The sequence below is a fragment of the Lissotriton helveticus genome, chromosome 2_1 (assembly GCF_964261635.1).
Source record: "Lissotriton helveticus chromosome 2_1, aLisHel1.1, whole genome shotgun sequence".
NCBI lineage: Eukaryota > Metazoa > Chordata > Amphibia > Caudata > Salamandridae > Lissotriton > Lissotriton helveticus.
The window spans coordinates 512,350,989-512,372,123 of NC_136059.1; positions in this window are offsets into that span (position 1 = coordinate 512,350,989).

The window sequence follows — 21,135 nt, forward strand, 5'->3', positions numbered from 1 at the left end:
GTTTCCAGGAAGGAGGGATATGGGCCTGTAGTTGGTGAGGTCCAGCGGGTCTAAGGAAGGTTTTTTTAATAGACCTTTGACAGCTGCCATTTTCCAGCTGGAGGGGACTATGCCCTCCGTGAAAGAGGAGTTGATCAAGGCCGTAAGGGTGGGGATGATGGTGCTCGACACTTTTTTTAGGAAACGGAAGGGTGCAGGGTCGAGAGGGGAACCACTTTTGATTGAAGCCAATGTTGCTCCTACTTCTTCCGTTGGTCAGGAAGCTGGGATGGTGAATTACTAGGGGCTACAACTGGAATCACCCTCTCTTGATCATCATCCTGACTTCTACTCTTACCCATATTTACCACAGCTGTCTTAACACAGTCAACCCCCTCAGTTAGTTTGTTCATCTGCCCTCCCAATTTTTTAATCTCGGATTGAAGTTTATCGATTTTAGAGAGCAAAGGCTTGACGATGGTTTTGATTTTCACATCAATTAACTCAGTGAGTCTATCGAATAAGTCCTCATCAATGGTATTGGTAGACTTTGCACGCCCCCCTCGAGTCTCCTTAGGAGGAACTTTTGGGGTATTAACCCTCTTCCTCCTAGTCCCAGATCTCAGACCACCTCGCCTAGGTGGATTTTTATTTTTCCCGGAATCCGAACAGGAGGGAAATTCAGTAATAGAGGTGTCATCATCGGTGGGGGATGCAAGAATTTCCTGGTCCTCATCGCTGACCACTTGATTCCCAAGGTCCACTAAGAGAACCTCGGAGCCAGATCCAGATGGTACGTTACTGGTCATGGGGCCGGATTCCAGTGGTTTCGGACACATATAACTGGCATCAGGGAAGGTCTGTAAAGAGACTATATCATCCGGTAATGGGATTAGGGAGGGGGATAAACAACGTAGGTCAGGTGACTGACTAAGACCCAATGAATCTCTCCTTTGGGAGTTGATTTTTTCCACAGTCTGGACCAAATAGTTCTTCATATTATTAGCTTGAGGACCTTGGTTCTTTTTCGACATTATAGCTAATGTAGCGCAGAGCCTAGGCAACTAAATAAAAAGTACGTGGGGCTGTTAGAAACAATACAATACAGTCTTACTTGGTCCGTTGATTGCCTCTTGTGCTTCTGACAGGGATTCTGGCCCTGCCCCTGCCTCCTCCTGCCGATGAGGGCCGTAGAGGGCCCGCCCTTTGCCCGGGCTTAGCCCGGCGCTGTCCGCGCGCGTCCCGCGGGGCGGGAGGCGGTCCGGTGCTTTGTAGCACCTCCGGTCGCTGGTGGTGGCGTGTGTAGTGCGCCGCGGGTCCCGGGGCACCTGGGGATTGTAGTCTCCCCGCTGCCGTTTCCCTCACGGCGCGAAAGTGGCCCCGCTGTCCCCTTACAGCAAGGGTGAAGAAAATGCTCCGTCCGCTAAAACCGTTGCCCTCACGGCTGAATGCTGACTCAGGACCTCTGGTAAGTCTCCCCACGGTGCAGGAGGCGGTCCGGTGCTTTGTAGCACCTCCGGTCGCTGGTGGTGGCGTGTGTAGTGCGCCGCGGGTCCCGGGGCACCTGGGGATTGTAGTCTCCCCGCTGCCGTTTCCCTCACGGCGCGAAAGTGGCCCCGCTGTCCCCTTACAGCAAGGGTGAAGAAAATGCTCCGTCCGCTAAAACCGTTGCCCTCACGGCTGAATGCTGACTCAGGACCTCTGGTAAGTCTCCCCACGGTGCAGGAGGCGGTCCGGTGCTTTGTAGCACCTCCGGTCGCTGGTGGTGGCGTGTGTAGTGCGCCGCGGGTCCCGGGGCACCTGGGGATTGTAGTCTCCCCGCTGCCGTTTCCCTCACGGCGCGAAAGTGGCCCCGCTGTCCCCTTACAGCAAGGGTGAAGAAAATGCTCCGTCCGCTAAAACCGTTGCCCTCACGGCTGAATGCTGACTCAGGACCTCTGGTAAGTCTCCCCACGGTGCAGGAGGCGGTCCGGTGCTTTGTAGCACCTCCGGTCGCTGGTGGTGGCGTGTGTAGTGCGCCGCGGGTCCCGGGGCACCTGGGGATTGTAGTCTCCCCGCTGCCGTTTCCCTCACGGCGCGAAAGTGGCCCCGCTGTCCCCTTACAGCAAGGGTGAAGAAAATGCTCCGTCCGCTAAAACCGTTGCCCTCACGGCTGAATGCTGACTCAGGACCTCTGGATCACTGATTGAATAACCATGTTTTCAGTTTTTTTTCTGAACTGAAGAAGTGTGGGACTTGCTTTTATATGGTTAGGTAAAGTGTTCCAGAGTCTAGGGGCTGCAATTGAAAAGCGGCGATCGCCCCAGGAAACTGTTCGGCTTCGTTGAACCACTAATTGGTTAAGAGAGGTGGATCTGAGAGTTCTATATGGATTGTAAGGGATCAGTTGATGTTTGAGGTGACGGGGTCCTTGATCCTGTAGGGATTTATATACTGTACACAAAGATTTAAATTTTACCCGGTTGTGGATGGGCAGCCAGTGGTAGCTTTTAAGCGTGTCTGAAATAGGTGCAAACTTGGTTTTTTTTGACAGAACGCGAGCGGCAGCATTCTGCACGGTCTGTAGTTTTTTGGTAACTCTGCTCTGAGCATTGAGCAGCAGACCGTTGCAGTAGTCTAGCGAGGTAAGCACTAAGGAGGTGACTAGAGTTTTTGCTGCGGAGTCTGGTAGATAGGGTATGATTTTTCTTACCATCCTAAGCTTAAAATGGGCGTTAGCTGCCACCTTGTTTGCATGGGCCATGAAGTTAAGCTGGTCATCGAAAGTAACCCCTAAGTTTCTGACTTTGACCGTGGGACTGGGAGGTGTGCCCAAGGCCGATGGCCACCAGGTAGCCGACCACGCTGGGGAGAGATTACCAAAGATGACCACCTCCGTTTTATTGGAGTTGAGCTTTGGGCAATTCTTTGCCATCCACTCGCCGATGGCAATCATCCCACTTTGGAATCTTTCTGCCACCCTTTGTCCGTCGCCCTTTATCGCCAGCACCAACTGAGTGTCGTCAGCGTATGAGGTTAGGCCCATCCCGTATGCTTTGATGACACTGGCAAGGTCCGACACATATATATTGAATAGTGTCGGACTTAGGGATGAGCCTTGAGGAACCCCACACGGCAGCGACAGGTCAGCCGACTGGAAAGGGCCCACTGTGACTGCCTGAGTTCTGTTGGCCAGGAAAGAAGCCAACAGGTCCCTGGCCGTGGACGTGATGCCCATCTTCTCGACACGGTCGACCAAGATCTTGTGGTCAACCGTGTCGAAAGCAGCTGACAGGTCAAGGAGAATTAGCAAAGCAGTTCCTCCTTGATCACGGATGAATCTTATGTCGTCAGCTGCTTTGATGAGAGCGGTTTCCGTTCCATGATGTTTGCTGAAACCGAACTGCGTATCATCTAGCAGGTTGTTGTTTTCTAAGTAGGCTGATAGCTGCTGGTTCATAGCCTTTTCTATGACCTTAGCTAGAAACGGGAGGTTTGCTATAGGGCGATAATTTTTTAGTTCTCCTTTGTCTAGACCAGGCTTCTTAAGCAGAGGCTTGATCAGGGTGTATTTAAGTGAGTCGGGATAAGATCCGGACGCCAGGATTGTATTGCAGACCGTGGTAATAATTGGAATTACTGTATCCGATACCTTGGCAAGTACGGAGGATGGGCAGGGATCCATGGCGGATCCAGCTTTGATCGTTGTTACTATGCCCTTGATTTGGTCAGTGGTAAGGGGACTAAAGCAGGTCATGGTGGTTCTGGGAGTGATCATGAGGGTAGTAGTACTACTACTACTAACCTGATCGGAGTTAAATATTTGATAAATGTCGTTAACTTTTGCAAAAAAGAATTCCGATAAAGCATCACATAGAGTTTGCGATGGAGGTGGATTAAGATCCGGGGCATTGCCAGCAAGGGTTTTGGCAATGTGATATAGCTGTTTGGCAGTTTCTATGTGGCGTGTGAAAAAATCCTTCTTTGCTGCAATTAACATTGTTTTATAAGTAGCAAGAGCTTTCTTATATTTTTCCTTATTTTCACTGTCGTAGGTTCTTCGCCAGTGTCTTTCCCTGTTCCTGGTTAGTTGTTTTTGAGTTTTAAGTTCTACCGTATACCACTGAGCTTTGGGCATATTTCTATTTTTGGATATTGATTTGGTGGGTGCCAACTGAGTTGTAGCTTCACCTAACCATTTTTGGAATTGGTTGGTTGCGGTGATGGGGTCAGTGGATAACTCCGGAATTGTGGAATTGAGAAGAAACGTTAAGTCGTTGGGATTGATATCGTTCCATGCTTTGAAAGTGCCTTTTTTCGCAGGGGCGGCTTTTTTTCTCTGAGGACCTTTGATGGCAAGTCTACTAAAGATGACTGAATGGTCAGTCCAGGTCATAGGGAGAACTGAGGTGATAGACAGTCCTTCCACATTACTGAAGATACCGTCCAGCGTATGGCCTGCCAGATGGGTAGGCGTTTTAACCAGTTGTCTGAGGCCCATTATGTCTAGGTCAGATACGAGGGCTGCAGTATCCCTGTCACTAGGAAGCTCTAAATAGAAATTAAAATCTCCCATTATCGTCGTAGAGTCTTCCGATGCTGTAGACTCTGTAATATTACTGAGATTGGTGAGAAACGCAGATCTTGACCCCGGGGGTCTATAAATCAGTGTTCCCTTGAAGTTGTAGGTGGGGGTTAATTTTATATCAAACAGCATGGCTTCGCAAGAGTTGATAGGTATTGGCGAGCAACGAATTTTGAAATGTTCTCTCGCTATTATGGCTATCCCTCCTCCCTTTCCTGTGGACCTGTCCTGTCGGTAGGCATTGTAGCCTGGGGGGACTGCCGTGACATAGTCAGGGGCGGATGCCTCATCGGACCATGTCTCTGTAATATAGAGTATATCTAAATAATTGTCACTGATGAGGTCAGCTATATCTTGGCAGTGTTTGCCCAGGGAGCGCGCATTAATAAGTGCCATGGAGACATACGTTTCAGCCTCAGTAATGCAGGATCTAACATCCCTTGCTGGATTACTGAACACTAACGGAGTATTACAGTGTTCACATTGTATATGTAGTGGCGTCTGCATGAGGGAGACATCAAGTTTGGTGCAGAGCGGGCCATTGGGTGGACGGATCTCCAGGAGTGCGTTACGGGCATAAGAGAGGTGGGGGGCAGGGATTATGGCCCTGGACCCGGTCCCGGCGCGGTCGGCGCGCCGCCGGCGCGGACGGGCGATGTTGTTGTTTTTATACATACTTTGGGCGGGGCGGGAGGAGGGTGGGGAGGGGCGCCGAGCTCTCCGGCGAGCCTGCCCAATCTAAGATGGCGGCCAAAGTGGTGTTCAAAGCTTCCCTGCGCCTCGATAGAGCGACGCTGTGGAAAGGGGGTGTTTGTGCCTCAGCGAAGTAGTCTCGCTGTGGGGGGTGTCAGGGATGTTTAAAAGCGCTACAATTAAAATATGGTACATTTTTTAAAACAATTATTAAATCAATCGTTTTCTAAGTAGAGGTGCAAGAGAGCACAGTAGACCTCCGGCTTCCGCCTCAGAGGGAAACAGCAAGCATTATCACGCGGAAACGATTTGCGCCCTATTAAATACCCAGGGAGGGCGGGAGGGGCGCCGAGCTCTCCGGCGAGCCTGCCCAATCTAAGATGGCGGCCAAAGTGGTGTTCAAAGCTTCCCTGCGCCTCGATAGAGCGACGCTGTGGAAAGGGGGTGTTTGTGCCTCAGCGAAGTAGTCTCGCTGTGGGGGGTGTCAGGGATGTTTAAAAGCGCTACAATTAAAATATGGTACAATTTTTAAAACAATTATTAAATCAATCGTTTTCTAAGTAGAGGTGCAAGAGAGCACAGTAGACCTCCGGCTTCCGCCTCAGAGGGAAACAGCAAGCATTATCACGCGGAAACGATTTGCGCCCTATTAAATACCCAGGGAGGGCGGGAGGGGCGCCGAGCTCTCCGGCGAGCCTGCCCAATCTAATATTGCGGCCAAAGTGGTGTTCAAAGCTTCCCTGCGCCTCGATAGAGCGACGCTGTGGAAAGGGGGTGTTTGTGCCTCAGCGAAGTAGTCTCGCTGTGGGGGGTGTCAGGGATGTTTAAAAGCGCTACAATTAAAATATGGTACAATTTTTAAAACAATTATTAAATCAATCGTTTTCTAAGTAGAGGTGCAAGAGAGCACAGTGGACCTCCGGCTTCCGCCTCAGAGGGAAACAGCAAGCATTATCACGCGGAAACGATTTGCGCCCTATTAAATACCCAGGGAGGGCGGGAGGGGCGCCGAGCTCTCCGGCGAGCCTGAACTCCATGTGCAGGCAAGTTTGGGTGTGAGCACATCCATGAAGGCACAAACTGTTATTCTGACTTGTTTGGACTGGCCATTGGCCTTTTATGAGCAAGGACTCTTATTTGCGTTTTCAATTTTGAACCAGTTGAATAAAGCTATTTATTTCAGTTTCTGAACTTTAGTTTGTCTGATAATGTCTGTGACTGTTGTGTACCTGGGAGCCGGTGTGATGTTCAAATTTGGGTATGTTAACATGTGTCTATCTCCTGATGGTAATGAGGTTAACAATGGTATGTTTTTGATTTAACGGCTGGACACTGCTGGGCACTGGTGGGGGTCTTGTCCACACACACACTCTAATGCTGGGCACAGGTGGGCACTGGTGGGCACTGGTGGGGGTCTTAGCGACACACACACTCTGATGCTGGGCACTGGTGGGGGTCTTAGCCACACACACACTCTGATGCTGGGCACTGGTGGGGGTCTTAGCCACACACACACTCTAATGCTGGACACTGCTGGGGGTCTTAGCCACACACACACTCTAATGCTGGGAACTGGTGGGGGTCTTAGCCACACACACACTCTGATGCTGGGCACTGGTGGGCACTGGTGGGGGTCTTAGCCACACACACACTCTAATGCTGGGCACTGGTGGGGGTCTTAGCCACACACACACTCTAATGCTGGGCACTGGTGGGGGTCTTAGCCACGCACACGCTCTAATGCTGGGCACTGGTGGGCACAGGTGGGGGTCTTAGCCACACACACACACTAATGCTGGGCACTGGTGGGCACTGGTGGGGGTCTTAGCCACACACACACTCTAATGCTGGGCACTGGTGGGGGTCTTAGTCACACACACACTCTGATGCTGGGCACTGGTGGGCACTGGAGGTGGTCTTAGCCACACACAGACTCTGATGCTAGGCACTGGTAGGGGTCCTAGCCACACACACACTCTAATGCTGGGCACTGGTGGGCACTGGTGGGGGTCTTAGCCACACACACACTCTAATGCTGGGCACTGGTGGGCACTGGTGGGGGTCTTAGCCACACACACACTCTAATGCTGGGCACTGGTGGGCACTGGTGGGGGTCTTAACCACACACACACTCTAATGCTGGGCACTGGTGTGGGTCTTAGCCACACACACACTCTGATGCTGGGCACTGGTGGGCACTGGTGGGGGTCTTAGCCACACACACACTCTAATGCTGGGCACTGGTAGGGGTCTTAGCCACACACACACTCTAATGCTGGGCACTGGTGGGCACTGGTGGGGGTCTTAGCCACACACACACTCTAATGCTGGACACTGCTAGGCACTGGTGGGCACTGGTGGGGGTCTTAGCCACACACACACTCTAATGCTGGGCACTGGTGGGCACTGGTGGGGGTCTTAGCCACACACACACTCTAATGCTGGGCACTGGTGGGCACTTGTGGGGGTCTTAGCCACACACACACTCTAATGCTTGGCACTGGTGGGCACTGGTGGGGGTCTTAGCCACACACACACTCTAATGATGGGCACTGGTGGGCACTGGTGGGGGTCTTAGCCACACACACACTCTAATGCTGGGCACTGGTGGGCACTGGTGGGGGTCTTAGCCACACTCACACTCTGATGCTGGGCACTGGTGGGCACTGGTGGGCGTCTTAGCCACACACACACTCTAATGCTGGACACTGCTGGGCACTGGTGGGCACTGGTGGGGGTCTTAGCCACACACACACTCTAATGCTGGGCACTGGTGGGGGTCTTAGCCACACACACACTCTAATGCTGGGCACTGGTGGGCACTGGTGGGGGTCTTAGCCACACACACACTCTAATGCTGGACACTGCTGGGTACTGGTGGGGGTCTTAGCCACACACACACTCTAATGCTGGACACTGCTGGGCACTGGTGGGGGTCTTAGCCACACACACACTCTAATGCTGGACACTGCTGGGCACTGGTGGGCACTGGTGGGGGTCTTAGCCACACACACACTCTAATGCTGGGCACTGGTGGGGGTCTTAGCCACACACACACTCTAATGCTGGGCACTGGTGGGCACTGGTGGGGGTCTTAGCCACACACACACTATAATGCTGGACACTGCTGGGCACTGGTGGGGGTCTTAGCCACACACACACTCTAATGCTGGGCACTGCTGGGTGTGTTTTTTACACACCTGTTACACTTACACTGACATAGCAGACATATGTCCCACACGTCTCCGTATTACACTGTTGATGTGCGGTGACGTACCGTACCCTGAGGTCGATGACGTAGGTGCGGCACGTCTCCGTATTACACTGTTGATGTGCGGTGGCATACCGTACCCCGAGGTCGATGACGTAGGTGCGGCACATCTCCGTATTACACTGTTGATGTGCGGTGACAACCGTACCCCGAGGTCGATGACGTAGGTGTGGCACGTCTCCTTATTACACTGGTGATGTGCGGTGACGTACCGTACCCCGAGGTCAATGACGTAGGTGTGGCACGTCTCCGTATTACACTGCTGATGTGCGGTGGCGTACCGTACCCCGAGGTCGATGACATAGGTGCGGCACGTCTCCGTATTACACTGTTGATGTGCGGTGGCGTACCGTACCCCGAGGTCGATGACGTAGGTGCGGCACGTCTCCGTATTACACTGGTGATGTGCGGTGATGTACCGTACCCCGAGGTCGATGATGTAGGTGCGGCACGTCTCCGTATTACACTGTTGATGTGCGGTGGCGTACCGTACCCCCGAGGTCGATGACGTAGGTGCGGCACGTCTCCGTATTACACTGGTGATGTGCGGTGACGTACCGTATCCCGAGGTCGATGACGTAGGTGCGGCACGTCTCCGTATTACACTGTTGATGTTCGGTGGCGTACCGTACCCCGAGGTTGATGACGTAGGTGCAGCACGTCTCCGTATTACACTGGTGATGTGCGGTGGCGTACCGTACCCCGAGGTCGATGACGTAGGTGCGGCACGTCTCCGTATTACACTGTTGATGTGTGGTGGCGTACCGTACCCCGAGGTCGATGAAGTAGGTGCGGCACGTCTCCGTATTACACTGGTGATGTGCAGGAGTGTGTGGCGCAACGTACCCAGACATTAGAGTCGTGCAATGGAGATGTGCGCATGTGGCACCACGTACAGGTATGTTGCACTTCGTTGTACTCACCTTCGTCGGTTTCTATGTACGTGGTGGTGGCCGTACAGGATTGGGATGACACGGACGATGGCGTTCATGTCCTGCTTGTCGCGCACCGGGATGCGGTTCGTGCCGGAGTCTGGTTTTACGGTAGTTTTGAGCTCTTGTAGAAAAAGAGCCGTACGGAGTGTGTTCAACACGAATCGTACTTCCTGGTTCGGAAGACGCTGTCTATTTACGTTTGGACGTAGCGTGGAGCGTTTATACGGCGTTTTTTACGAGGCGGACGGAGTGACGCTTTTGGTTGGGATCGTACTTGCTGATTCGTACGGGGACGCTTACAGGTACAATTCGTACGGGAAAAAACGCTCCGAATGGCAATTCGGAGCGCTTTTTACCGGATCGGAATCGACCCCATCTCTTTTAGTAACTCTTGCCCAGAGAGGATACAAAGTAGAGAGAGAGAAAATTCAGTACTGTCGGAAAGAGGCCCATTATTTAGAGCAGCATCCATATACCAAATGACTGAGCTAGAAACTTTGAAAGGAATGCAGAATTTTCTTGGTCTCTGTAACTATGGGAGATAATTTTTTATATCATAGCAAAATAATAGCAGCCTTGTTATCTTCTATGAAACAGGGAGAGACAGGAAGGACAAGATAACATGGACACCAGAGATGAGGGAAAGCTTTCAGAAATTGAAGGCAGAAATTACAAATGCTCAAGTTCTACGAACCGCTTACTATACCAAGGAGTTTTATTTATATTACTCTGCCATTGCAATGGTCAGGTAATCACAGCAGTCCTTACCCAGAAATACCCATTAGGGCATAAACCCGTTACATATTTTAGTGGACTGCTGGATTTAGTAATGAAAGAACATTATCCTTATGAGTCAGCAGGAAAGTACCCCCTTTGCCTTGGGGGCACCTTAAATGCTCTATGCAGAGTATGCAGTATTTACCATTATGCTGAAGGCTAAGGACACTCTAACTGCACAGAGAGTGTCAGGCTATGAGGTGGTGCTATCACTGTCATCTTTGAAGCTTATGATGTGTCATACAGTGAATCTGCAAACATTCTTTGCCAATGTAAATGTAAAATGTAAATGTACAGGAATTTATATAGCGCAAATCACCAAGCGGTTTCTAAGCGCTTGCTTAGGGAACCCGTCCTGGTATTCCCCTGTGAGATAACCCCGGCAGGGTATTCGCAAGGTGAAAGCCAGGCATCCCGCCGCGAGGGGCCGTTGTGGAGATTAAGCAAGCTATTGCCCAGAGTCGCAGAGTGTGAACCCGTGAATCAAGTAGGCACCGGAGCGAGAATTGTCGAGTCCATGGACATTTTTGGACTCAAGACCCCGCCGAGCCGGGAATTGAACCCTGGTCCCGGGCCGACCTCTGCTTCCAGGTCTGCCTCCTCTAACCAGTGAGCCACACTTCTCCATCCCATATTAAACTCTGAGGAGGATGCATATGACTGTGCAACCTACATTCACAATAAATCCAGTCAAGCAGCAGAGGTTCCTATATCAGGTAGATTTGTGTATTTCGTTGAATGTCATTCCACTATCGACCAGTGGACATACATTTGACACACAGGTGCAGCAGCAGTCAAAGCACAACAGCCTGATTCTTCTGATACACTACATATAGTAGAGCAGTTGACATTACCAGCATACAATTCCACCCAAGCAGCAGAATTAACAGCACTTATAGCGGCTCTTAAACTAGGAGCAGGAGGAGTCATTACATTATATTCAGATTCAGCTTATCTGACAGCCACCGTGCATTCCAGCATTATGAGATGAGCCAGGAGAGCTTTCCTTAAGTCAGACTGTACTCCTGTTATGCATGGGAACCTCTTAGAGGCTCTAATAGAGGCACTTGTGTTACCTCGGTCATTGGCAGTTGTGAAATGTGCAGTACATACAAGTGGACAGAATTTTGTATCTAGGGTAATGCGCTAGCAGATTGTGCAGGTGAAGGGGCAGCTACCAACACGCCCTGCCTATACCATCAGGTTCACAACATGTCCCTCTCTGGTGACTCAGATTGCCTCACCACCTGAGTCTGAATACAAAATTACCAAAGACAATGACACGCCTCATTATGCTGAGACAGAGCAGTTACATCTGCGAGAATTGCAGGAGGCGGCTCCGTTACACAAAACACATGGGAAGATAAAGGATACACCCACTCAGGGGATGACCAAGTGTACAGACAAATATCTACAGGTAAATCAGTGATGCCACAGGCTTTGCTTACGATAGCTCTTGATTAGTTACATCTACCAGCCCATACCATGAGAGATTACTAGTCTAAGCAAGTACAACAAGACTGGTTTGTCCCCAATTTACATGACATACGTACCACGTATCTTCATAGCTGTCTTGTCTGTCAGCAATTTCCCCAAATCCCACACTAAAAGTGATTAATTACACAACTACAAGGTCCCTTTAAAAATCTTCATATGAACTTTGTGGATATGATTGAAAGGTGCAGTAACCACAGGTACCACATAGCTGTGGTCCGCCCTTTTTCTCAATGCATCGAATTGGACCATGCGTCCATTGTGATGCTAAATCAAGAGAGACATTTCTAGATCATGAAGTAATTTCCCAATGGAGAATTCCAGAAGGGATAAGGACAGGCAGTAGCACACATTTTGTCAATACAGTATTCATGCATATCACAATACAGTTAGGAATAAAACATAAACTATCCTCTGTGTACCAAAAGTAATGGCATTGTCAAGCGCCTGAATGGCCTCTTGACAAGTAAAATCAGTAAGTTGTGTGCTACATTGCACAATAAGTGGTTGTACTGATAGAGCAAGATTTTGCATCGCGACTTGCTCGAGTCAAGAACCTCGAAAATCTATTATAATCTCGTGACTTCAATTGTTTGTTTTACTAATTTTATGTATTTTGAATGTGCATGGGTATCATAGAGATGCTTGCCTATGTGTTTTACTAATACGATTAATCCTTGTTCCTAAAATGGCCGCTGCTTGACTTTCCTCTTCTGCGCATGCGTCAGTCACACTCACGTGACTACACGTAGAGATAGTTTTGGAGGGAAAGGGTGCGCATGCGTAATAGCCACAAGATGGCATTTCCCTGTAATAACGTGGTGAAGCTTGTGCTGTTGCTCTCGTGTCGTTATATATTGCACTAATATCTAAATTGCATAGTATATTTTTATGATGATAAACATGAAGTACGAAATTATGACATATAATGCCTTCGTTTATTTCTATGTACTAATTTGTTTTCGCTTACTTTTCATGTATCCTCGGCACTGAGGGGTGATGGGGCTGGGGAGTCCATCTTGGAGGGCACTACTGCGCCGAATCAGTCGATGGTGCGGTGGCATTGAAACCAAGCCAAAGAAGGTTGCTGCCAGAGCCTGCATGGGAAGATGCACTTTCACCCAGCGAGAAAGCATAACTTGTACCCTATTTGTATACATTGTATTTCTTTCCATTGTATTCCCTGCGACTTCTCGTGGGAACCCCAATCTTGCTAGGCGGCACCTTAGGATGCAAAATAGGCCTTAGAATAGTCTGTTCTGATTGGTGTGTTAACCAAATCCTACCTTAGGACCAATCCAAATTGGGGATTCTGACACTTTGCAACATTTGGGGGGTGGTACCCTGTCCCAAAACAGTATATCTAGCCTAGGTTTAGCTAGAGAAATTGTCCGACTTGTCTGAATAGCTGACCTGTCACTGACCCAACGCACTCAATAGGTGACTTGATACAGAGGTGCTGTGGAGCTCTCTGTCCGAATTTGACCATAGACTCTGAAGGTTTTACTAAACCTTAAGTGCTGGCGGAGCACTTTTGCTGGGAGTTCGCTGACCTAATCGGGGTTCTGATCGATAGCTGCAGAGAGGGTGGAGCGCAGGCGTTGCTTCCGAACTGCGGGTGCTGGTCGTATCCTGGTGGTCCTGTCCTGATCCTAATCTGGGTTTCCTGTCCTGTCCTGAGGTGTCCATTCTGCACCTGCTGTCCCATTGATGACTGCTATTCCTTGGGGTATTTCCTGTCCTTAACTGACCCGTGGCCAGGGTTGGTTTTCACACCAGTCTAGGTAAATATCTTGCTGAAAATCTCTGAAACTGCACTTCCTATTTTCTGTCTTGGCTTCAATAAAGACATACCCTTTGCATATGTTAATTTTCCATGTTTTTCTCTGCAAATCATTGCATTTCATTAAAGTCATTTACAGTTTGCATTTCATAGCATGTTCCTATGTTCCCCTGCCTTTTTCACTATAAATCTTTCCATACTGTTTATGAATTAAATATGGTTTACAAATTTCTCTTAAATACTGAATTGAAGTAATAACGTTAGCATTATAGCATGTTGCACTTTTCTACTCTTCACTAGATGTATAGGTTTCCCAGTGTCTTTTCTCTCGAAATATGACCTAATGATCAAATCCTAAAACGTGCATAAAATTCCTAGCATTTAGTACCCTCCCTCAAATTTCATTTCCGTTATTTCGGGATTTTCCCTCATTATAGGGTTAGATGGTTACCTGTATACTCTTCCTATATGGTTATGTGCTCTTCGTTATTCTGATTATAGATTGCCTCATTACTATAAACTGTATGATTGCAGAATCTGAAATCTAAGATAAACCTTTAAAACTTCTCAGTTGTCCGTGGTCATTTCATGAAATAAAGTACAAAAAGTTGGGGTTTGTATCTTGCTGCCTTTCCTTTTACAGCTAGCTCCCTGACCCATCGTGGTCATAGGTACCCATAACAGTGGATGGTAAGTTGGGTACACTGGAAATAATCGAAAGGGAACTCACAATTATTGGTAGTAGATTGTGTGGTCATCTGATCAATGTATATGATAAAGTAAAGTATATGGGCCCGAAGCCAGAAGTGGCGAAATTATTGGTCGGGTGACCCGCGATCTCTAGCAGTAATTTTTCTGGTAGCATCGAGGATGGTTAGGGAATAGTTAAAGGATAGGTAGGACTAGTTAGTCTAGCTAAGTCGGATGCTGCTATAAGAGTAGGCGCTTCAAGGGAATTGATCACTCACTTGAAAATTGTTTACTTTGAAAAATTATGAAATGTTTTAAAGTTGTTATTCTTGTTATTATACTGTTATATGTACTAATCCATTCGTATGTAAAACGCTTTCTATGTTGTTAGGTCCCGGGGAATTGAATAGCGAGTGGTGAATAGAATCCACTTGCTTTGAGGTCACTGGCTTTAAGGAAAGTTGGTGCAGGTTAGGCAGAACTGGAAGCACTAACTAGGGTTTTTTCTGGATGTATGATTGAATAAATGTTAGTAACGAGGTTCATTGGCAAAATTCCTACTGTGGCATAACCTAGTGAGGGTCACACCGGAAGAGTAGCAGGTTCATCGGAGCTTGAGTGAAAGCAAAAGGGCTCGCTGGTGAAACTTTAGACTTGGATATATCCCGGAAAGGTGGATGAGTCTAGGGAAGTAGCAGGTGCCCCAATGCTAGCGTGAAGGGTAGGCAGAAGAGATCTACTCGTAGAGTGTGAAAAGTAAATGGAAGTAGTTTACTTGCAGCGAAACTAATTCTTTCCTGTCTAGACACTTGAGCACAGTGGCGAATGTGTATTCGTTGTTAAATAACCTAGCACTAAGCACTTTAGAAAGAAAGAAAGTTTCCGTTACCTTGTGAAGGAGGGAGTCAGTCGCGAAGCTGCTCTGACGTCACTCTGTGCCACGCTGGGATTGGTAGACACAGCGGGTTGGTAGCGGAGCTGGAATTGCAAAGGAGGGGCGAGCGCCGGAGCGTGGGAACTGTCTCGCGAAAGGGCTGCACACCCATTGGTCGAAATATTTGAACTCGTGCATTTCATTGGTCGCACGAAAATAAAAGACGCACTCGGATTGGAAGTGATTTATAAACAAGTCACTCGTAAAAATCGTATGTGGCATTCGTATAGACCGCATACCAGACCTGATCCACGGCATATGGGATTTGAGAACGATCAGTGGAAAGGAGTTAAAAACGACATTATGTACGGAAATAAGAGAAAAGTGTCTCTTGTAAACAAAGTGAAGAATTATTTCAAAAAGGACAAGCCAATTAAAACTAGAGAAGGTGTTGTGATTCCACCACCAAATACTCCCGCATCTTTCATGATGTTCGATAAAGGGTATAACACATGTGTATGGTTGGAAAATTGGGCAGAATACACGAAAGATGACGGAGTATTGGCTTTTCCGTTAGAGGGTACCTTTAACAGTAGGATTCTATTCAATCTTAGAACCCGAATGAATGACTTACATCCCAGACCTAGGTTAACGCAGTATGAAGCACTAGAGGAATGGGAAATCGAGGCTTTTGAAAGGGATAAGCCCCGAATGGATAAAGGGTTAACTAAATTTTATCCAAAATTGAAGCAGGAAGCCCGAGCCAAAAAGATGAAACAGTGGAGAGAGAATATGATTGTAGAAGGATTGTTTCCCATGATGCCAGCAGATGATCCTTCTGGGGGAAAGAAACGGTTGGAAAAATCTAAACATTGGGTACCCATCGGAGAGTCGGATGATGAATTATTAGATGACATGTGTATGAGAAGTCCGCCTCCTTATAATGAAGGACACCGACCTTCAAGTGCGGGAGATATTTCCCGAAGACCTCCACCACAAGAAGAGATCAGGTCCGCAAGCGTAGGAGGGGGGTTCCAAATTCCTCCCTATATTGAGAGTTTAGGACCAGTAGATACCAGAAACATTTACCCCAGAATGTCAGCTAGTGGGGAGACAGGATATTCCCGTGAAGGAGATTTTTGTTCTCGACCTCCCTACGGAGGCGAGATGAGACCCTCAAGTTCAGGAATGCCGTTATTACAGCCACAGTATGAGGAAGAACGAAGATCCCTAGGTACAGGAAGTTTGTTCCCAAGACCAAATTATGGTGAAGGACCTAGTGAGACTCATCCCACTGCCCCGAGTTATGCTCCCACTCTGACCCCACAGGTGTTACATGACAAATCAGTAGAGAGATTGCTGGAAGAAAAGGAACGAGAAATTCTAGCAAAACAAAGGGCTGAAATAATTCAGAAAATCTCCCAGTTAAATACCAGTCCTGAAGCATTGACAATCCCAGTAACAATCGGACCCGTGGTTCCATTGTACGGGGATCGGCATGAAAGTCCAAAACCTCCTGTCATTACTCCCGTCATAGCACAGCCCAGACCAGAACCCTTAATTATAGATGAACAAACGAGTGAGTGTGAATCTGAAGTCTCACTGATGGATCTGCCCATTAGAAATACAGGGAAAAGAATGCAGAAAAGACATAATCCTTTCAATGCGAGGGAGATTCAAATGGAATCGACTTCAGGTACTAGAAGTGTTACTTTGGTTACACCTGAAGAAATTGAAAGATGGAGTCAAGAATTAGAGAAACAAACTTCGCAAACGAAACCTTTAGACCTCTACAAACTGAGAGTAGAAATGGAAGAATTAATGGCAGGAAATGTAGGATTAGACAGATTAAATACCTACTCTGAAGAAGAGCTGTTGTTTATGTGCAAAAGTCTTACCCGCAATGTCCGAGTACTTCATGAAAAATTGACAGATACTGCTGCTAGTATGGGAATAGACATTTCAAAATCGAAACCCTTGCAGAAACCATACCGAGCAGAATTTTCAGACAGAGATTTGGAAAACCTGAATGTGTCAGGGAAAAAGGCACAGGTCAAGGAACTATTGACAGTGTTACAGAAATGGGGAGATGTAGAAAGATGGAAAGCCAGGTGGGCCCGAAAGAAAGATGAGGCCAGGTCAAAGCAGGTAACCCCAGAATTCGTTTTGAAAGAAGCAGACAAACCAGAACAGTTATGCCCTATGCGCGAAGTGCCAGGGGGAAAATATGTACACGTTCCATGGTCCCGACAGGATATTGTGTCCTTTACCAATGACTTCCCAAAATGACGAGAAAAGCCAGTCGATTGGTACCGGCAGGTAGAAAGATTCGTAAAAGTGCAGAAATGCCTATGGAAAGACCTGGATGGGTTCTTCGACATAGTGGTCCCTGTAGATCTGTGGACTGAGTTTAAGATAGCCATAGCCTGGCCTAGTGAGGAATACCCGAGAGATGACAAAACAGGGGAACCATCGAAGGAAGTGATGAGGAAGTATGAACAAGTAATTCAACATTTGAAATTAAAAGTGCCTGCAAAGGAAACTGATTGGACCAAGATAGATAGAACCACGCAAGAAAGAGATGAGACAGTGCACTCCTTTTACGAAAGGCTGTTGCAGGTATTTAAGACATACAGTGGTATAGATAACATCAAGATGAAGGACATGACCCACTTCATTTACAGGTTTGTAAACGGTTTAAGACCCGAAATTTGTCAGTGGATAAAGGATAATAAAATCTGTTGGCATACCAAAAAGATGGATGAGGTCCTACGGTACGCAAAGTACTGTGAAGACGAAATGGCAGAAAAGAAAAAGGCCCTGAAGGAGAAGGTGATGTGGGCTCAAGTAAAGCTCGCAGAACAGCAGGAAAAGCAATTGAATAAGTTAAACAAAGCTACTCAGAACCAAGGCCCTGGGGGTGGGGGTGGAGGAAAACCCGAGCTAAAATGAGTAGAGAGGAAGCGAAAAAGAAATTTCCCTGCCACCAGTGCGGAGAAATTGGACATTGGAGAGACGAGTGTCCCTATTTACAGTCTGATAATGCCCAAACACCTGATTTAATTCCACAGACGCAGAATGAAAAACAAAGAAAGACCCAGCAGCAGGTAAAAACGATTCAAGTGCCCGAGCGCCAAAACCTATTTTTAAAGGGAAGTCACCACAGGGTGATGATGTAGAAATCTGGGGAGGCAATGAGGATAGAAATACAGCAACTTCGCAGTATTTGTTGAACGACACCTTTTTCTGTGATGACCAATACTGACGGGGCCTGAGAGGGGAGGACGAGAAGTGCGTACTTGGCGCCTCTTTGCCGGTAGACCAGTCAGGGCCATACATTGAAGGAAAGGTTGATGGAAATGATGTCACCTTTCTATTGGACACTGGTGCTACCCGTTCTACTGTGAGAACAGTGGACGTTCCAAACCTACCCCTCTCGGGAGAAGCAATCCAAGTAGTAAGAGTATCTAATCAATTGATTAGAACACCTGTTACCGAACCCATGGAGATCTCAATTGGAAATTTTAAACAAATGCACAGATTTGTTGTCTGTGATACCAGTCCGGTAAATTTACTGGGACGTGATTTGCTGTGCAAAATGAATTGTACCATCTTTTGCACACCAAAGGGCGTCGAAATTCAAACCCCAGATGAAGACGGTATCTACAAGCTAATGCTAATTAGACCTGACTCAGAAATAAAACGAATGACTATACAGGACTTACCTGAAGAACTCCAGCAGACAGTGAAGTCAGAAGTGTGGGACTTTACAGGAAAGGATGTGGGATTAATGAAAAACATAGACCCCATACAAATAGCCATGAGGGAAAATGCAGTATACCCAAATACCAAGCCTTACAGAATGAGTGCAGAAGTGAGAGCAGGTGTTGCCATTGAAATACAGAAATTGCTAGAAGCAAACATCATACAGGAAGTAATGAGTAGCCCGTGCAACTCACCCATTATGGGCATCAAAAAGCCTAATGGCAAGTACAGAGTAGTGCAGGACCTGAGAAAGGTAAACAAAATAGTGGTCCCTTGCTGCCCTATTGTCCCAAACCCAGCAGTGATTCTGTATCAGATCCCCTGGGATGCTGAATGGTTCACTGTGATAGACCTATGTCATGCTTTCTTTTCGATCCCATTGCATCCAGACAGCAAATTTCTTTTCTCATTTGCTTTCAACAGTAACGTGTATGTCTGGAACAGGGTCCCCCAGGGGTACACAGAAAGCCCCTCTATCTTTAATCAGATCTTGAAAAAATGCCTTGAAACTTTAGTCTTACCTGGAAAATCTGTTTTGGTACAGTACATTGACGACCTATTGGTGGCGTCTAAAAGCCATAGGGATTGCGTGGTTGACACCATTGCCCTACTGAATCATCTGAGTGAAAAGGGACATAAAGTGGCTCCTGAGAAATTACAGTTCTGTTCGAAATCAGTGAAATATCTGGGACACCAGATAGAAAAAGGTATCAGAAAAGTCACCTCAGAGAGAGTCAGAATAATTCAAAATATGCAGTTACCCCGTACTCAGAAAGAAATCAGAATGTTCCTCGGAGTTGTAGGTTATTGCAGGCAATGGATTGTGGGATTCGTAGTCCTTGCAAAGCCTTTGATACAAATGGCAAAGAAAGGAGCAAAGGACCCAGTTGAATGGAATGACGAGAGCTTAACAGCTTTCACACGGTTGCGAAATTGCCTGTGTACAGCCCCTGCTCTGGGAATGCCTGACTACTCCAAGGAGTTTGGCTTATTCTGTGACACTCGTGACAATTGTGCATTGTCAGTCCTGACTCAGGAGCATGGTTTGACCAGAAGGCCTGTGGCATATTTTTCTGCCACTTTGGATCCAGTGGCTGCTGGACTACCTGGATGTCTAAAAGCAGTAGCTGCAACTTGCACCAGTTTAGAACAAAGTGAGTCAATTATTATGGGACATCCTGTAACTGTGTATGTTCCACATGCAGTTGTGATCCTATTGACTCGTACAAAAACTCAGTATCTCACCCCTAGTCGGCTGACTAAATATGAGAGGATTCTCATGGGTGCCGCAAATATAGTCATTACCCGATGTAACATTTTAAACCCTGCCACTCTACTCCCTGTCTCAATGGTAATGGAAGATTAGGGAGATAATGAGCATGACTGCATTGACCTGGCAGAGTTCAGTACAAAACCTCGCCCAGACATTAAGGAAACTCCTTTGCCTGTACATGATGAGGAATGGTTCGTGGATGGTTCATGCCTGAGGCATGAACTAGGAGGCCTAAGTGCTGCCTATGCTGTGGTCACGTTAAACAAAATTGAAGAAGCATCTTATCTATTTGGAGTAAAGTCTGCACAAGTAGCCGAATTGATCGCCCTGATAAGAGCTTGCAAATTGGGAAAAGACAAAAGAGTAACAGTGTATACTGATAGTCAGTACTGTTACGGGGTTGTGCATGACTTTGGCCAATTATGGCTACAAAGAGAATTCCTGACTTCCTCAGGTACCCCCATTCGGAATGGAAAAGTTGTCCAAGACCTTTTAGAGGCAATCCAATTACCAAAAGAATTGGCAGTGGTCAAATGTGTTGCTCATAAGAAGGGCCTTGACCCTGTATCTTTGGGAAATGATTTTGCTGATCGGGTGGTAAAACAATGTGCTATGGAACAAATGAGAATAAATCCCAGGCGGGGTGGGGTTGGAAACAGCTGCCAACTTAGAATGTTTGAAGAAGTGCCTACATGGGATGAAGTGAGAGAATGGCAGCATGTGACGCCCTGGGAAGAGAAAGAGAAATGGAAAGAACAAGGTTGTAAACCGAGACGTGAGGATGGTGTCATTGTGGGCCCAAATGGTATGCCTGTGTTACCCAGACACCTGCTTGCCCCAATGGCTCGATTGATACATGAGGGATCACACATTGGGAGGGATGCCATGGTTCTGGTATTTCAACAGACTTGGTACAACAAGAAATTCAGGAAAGTAGCAGAATCTCCCTGCCAGAGGTGCTTGACCTGTCAGCAGTTCAACGCTGGCAAGAGAACAGTAGTTGAACTGATGAAAATTGGGAGATCGGGGGGTCCTTT